Genomic DNA, 4,228 nt, shown 5'->3' with positions numbered 1-4,228 from the left:
CTTTTTATCTATTCATTATATAGCATAAATATGTGAAGTACACCTGCAGTATGGAAACAGTACAAGTACAACAAAATGGCCGTTTTACACTTTTTTCCTCTCTATATATTCTATTCTCTATGGAGAGGGGGGGTTGTGCTACTTGGACGCTCCTGAACAGGGGGAGAGGGGGCTCAGCCTGAAACCCCCCTGAAAATCAATACCCATAGCTCCCCCTTGAATACGCATTTCATACAGTCTACCTCTTATAAATCTATATAATCAATTTATAAAGAATATTTTAATATTCCTAAAAAATGGACAAACGTACCGTCGTTATATAGCGTATAGTCTGAACATTTTTTGAAAACTCTCTCTTTATTATTTCTGTAAAACATGTCGTTGTTCTGGTCATGGTCTGAAGAAATCGTTCTCTAGGACAGACCCCAATCACCCTAAATTTTTAAAAACATTTAAATAAAGAATTTATTAAAAAAGTTTTACACTTAATTAATTTACAATAAACGAATTAATCATGGTTTATAAAAGACCAAGGTGAGCTGGTTCTGTCGGATGGAAATTAATATGTGGCACGGAAGGCAAAATAGTTATGGCTCATGGTACCTACATACCTCCCACTCATCTATTTCTTTCTCTTCTCTGTATTTAAATCTATCTGTCTATCTACATCTGTTTGCGTATTTCCAGGTAGCTCCCCCCCTTCCCCCCACCGTACCACAAACCCATGATATCCTCCCTCAAAAACGAAAACAGGATTATCATATGAACGATAGAGTCCTTTCAAATTTGAATGTTCAACTTTTTATTTTTTATTTTGAAAATTTTATCATCATTAAACTTTCTACATATCGGTGGGTTATATTTTTTCTTTAGAGTCCACGGTTGCGGGTTTGTCTCCCCCCGGGCAGGTATAGAAGAGAAGGCACTGTGTAGAGGTGGAGACGCTTTGCAGTCTGCTCCATGTATTGTATACACAGTATACACTATAGGCTGCTAGCTAAGTCTTGCTTGCAGCTGCGAACAGTGTTATGTTCGGTTCGGTACAAAACTGTGATAGATTAAGTATACTAGAGTTACAAACATGTTTATATATTTAAAAATCAAAATTCTTATAAGATTCAAGTGATAAAACAAAGGTGTGATTGTTAATGATCTCTAGATGATTGAAGATGAATTTTGATCACATCTGTTAAAATTTCTAAGATGTTTTGGTAAGACATTGCGTGTATACCTCAAGTTTTTTTAATGGATTTATTTTAAAAACATAATATTGATAATTAGGTTAAAATAAAGATGTTTTGTTGAAGCATGTTTTAACATGGGAGGGTAGGGGGGGGGGAGTAATTCTGTATGTGATATAAGTTAAATCACTCCGGAAGGGGGAGGGCCCCCCTTATCCCCCTGCCCCCCCTTCCTATCAATTATGTTCATCATTTTAAGGTAGTTTTAAAAAAAGACACATATGAATAAAGTTGGTAATGTGGCCGCAGCGCCCGGCCCCCTAACCTGTCCTAGCCGCATCCCTCGGCCCCCTAGCCTGTCCTAGCCGCATCCCTCGGCCCCCTAGCCAGACCTGGACGCAGCGCACGGCCCAGCAAGTGTCATAACCCAACCTAACTCTAAACATATACTAATTTTGTTGAAAATTGCTGAAACTGAACTCCTGGCTGCAGCGTTCGGACAAGAAATTGTTGCAACCCTGAAATAATACAAAGTAAATATTTTTTTGTGTTTAAGTTTACTGAACCGAAGGCGTGTACTGTAGGTATATACAGTACATACGAATCTCGGTATTTGTACAGTCTAGGAGAGTACATTTGTTTATTGTTAATTGTTAACTTAATAATAAGTTCAATATACATGTAGTATATTATTTATATATTTAAGTCAACACTATTTTCATGCAAAGAATATAATTTGATTAAAGTTTACAATAAACTAGTCGTTATTCAAGCTTAACTGTATTGAGAACATTGTTCTGCACTTTCCTTGACTGAAGTCATATGTGTGTGTCTGTACCAAAAGAGTGTGTGTAAGTATTACCGAACCATGTCTGCAAAGCAGTGCGACTGGCTTTCTCATGCCAGACCAGCGCCATTTCCTTTCCCTTTATTCCTATTCCCTGATTCATATGCGATATTTTAGTTCAATATATTTTAGTCCCACTTGACAAATGCAATTCGTTCTTCAATGTTTGCAGATTTGTTTTGCAATGTTTTGATAAAAAATATTGATTTTGCAGATATTAAAAATAATATCACTGAACACAACATCAAATCATGAATTCTCTGCAGAAATAAATAAAAGAGATAGTAAAGGGACTGCTTCTTGTTTCTTATAAGCAAGAAATACGCAAGTTACTTTTGCAGAGAAATCACAAATGAAAATGACCTTTTTGACAAACACAAACATGGATATCTTATTCATACTTGATAAGACAAATGTTCCAAGGGTACCGTTTTAAATAAGACATTTCCATCTTTGCATGGAGGGTCACTTGAAATTACGCCTTATATACAGTTCTTGTAATATAATTTAATATTTATCTTTCTTTTTATCTATTCATTCAAAGATAACAAATATTTTCTTTAAAAGGTAAGTTTTAGTTAAAATTAACAAAGTAAAAAGGCAACATCATATTACTATTTTTAGTAGATATAATATTCAAAATTTCAATTTTTTAATTATTTTATAATTTCTTATTTTAATAACTCTACAGTCCAAATTAATTAATATATAATGTTGAAGCTGTTTTGATCATGTTTTTGTGTATTTTAAATTACTTTGAATATCAAAATGCCAAAATGGATTATTAACTCTATCCTTTAATTAAGACTTTATAAGACAAAAAGTTAAATGTGTTTAGGGCGGGCTTAAAAAAAAAATTGTAGGTCACAAAGTTTTGTTGGCATAAATTTAAAGTAAGATGTGTCAGGGGTGGAGGACACTGAAATATCGTTTTTTTCGCAAACATGTACATTGCACAATGTATGTACAATGTACAGTGTACATAGTGCATAACCTTGAATTTACTCTTACAACGCTAATTTTAGTATCCCCCACGTTTTCTCTGTATATCTTTCAAGTCCGCAATAATTCTTCTACTTTTTGTTGGCTAAACTTGCTGGAATTTGAGATTTATCGTTAAAAGAGGGAAACATGAAATTCGGCGTTAAAAGCGATAAAATAGAAGTTTTCTCTTATGTTTGAATATTTGTTCAGTAACAGTTGTCTAGAAATAGACATTGGAATCTTTTTAAATATGTTTAACCCTTGGTCCTTTTTCTGGTTAGGTTCAGCTGAATAGGTTCGGACATAGCTCTAATTTTAAACATATTTTAATTGTTCAGGTTTAATTCTATTTTTAGATAGGTTTAGGTTTTGCTATAATTTTAGATAAGTTTAGACTTAGTTCTAATTTCAGATTGGTTTTAAGCAGTGTCCACTTTTATAGGGGAAAACAGCTAAAATCGTAATTTACGACAACCCGCGGGTAAACGGTGGGACTAACTATGACTACCATGTTACCTGACCATGGTTCTCATGCTAAATAAATTATAAAGTCATTGTGTGATATTCATTTAAAGGGTTTAGTTATTCCTTGTTTTATTTTTGTTTTTGATAGTGCTTAAATGCTTAAATCGAGATTGTTTGTTTCAGAGTGTTATTTTCACTGCAGTAACTTGTATTATTTTAGTAATGGCTGCCAAAAAAAATAAGGACGCTTCGTGTCTCTTTTCATAATCTGATGGACACACAGACAGATGAATTGTAACTTCATAGTCTGATGGACGCACAGACAGATGAACTGTAAACTTCATAGTGTGATGGACACACAGACAGATGAACTGTAAACAAAGACAGAGGGACAGAACGTACAGACAGATGAACACTCAGACAGATGAGCACACAGACAGATGAGCACACAGAAAAATGAGCGCACAGACAGTTGTGCACACAGACAGATGAGCACACAGAAAGATGAGCACACTGGCATCTAGACACACAGTTAGATAAACTTCCAGACTAATGGACTCACTGACAGCTTTATACACAGATAGATGGACAGACATACAGACTGATGGACTCACTGACAGATTTATGCATAAATAGATGGACAGACAGACAGACAGATGGAAAGACAAACATATATAAGATGCGTGTATGAACCGGAAATGATGTTTGCAAGTATTACAGGTGGAGGTGGTGGAGGGGGGAGGGGGGGTAG

The 4,228-nt window shown here is 34.8% G+C and overlaps 1 protein-coding gene across 1 annotated transcript in view; it reads left to right on the top strand.

Annotated features, from left to right (window-relative positions):
• The first annotated feature begins 1,011 nt into the window (after positions 1-1,011).
• The window catches only part of LOC111702608 (caskin-2), a 23,861-nt gene continuing 20,644 nt past the window's right edge, over positions 1,012-4,228 (top strand). Inside the window, exon 1 of the mRNA XM_023474353.1 lies at positions 1,012-1,211. The gene's annotated coding sequence lies outside the window, so the exon portion shown is untranslated. The remainder of the gene's footprint in view (positions 1,212-4,228) is intronic.

This window comes from Eurytemora carolleeae, unplaced genomic scaffold (assembly GCF_000591075.1).
Source record: "Eurytemora carolleeae unplaced genomic scaffold, Eaff_2.0 scaffold500, whole genome shotgun sequence".
NCBI classification, from domain to species: domain Eukaryota; kingdom Metazoa; phylum Arthropoda; class Copepoda; order Calanoida; family Temoridae; genus Eurytemora; species Eurytemora carolleeae.
The sequence above is the reverse complement of the archived record's forward strand: the minus strand, read 5'-3'. Positions and strand labels throughout refer to the sequence as shown.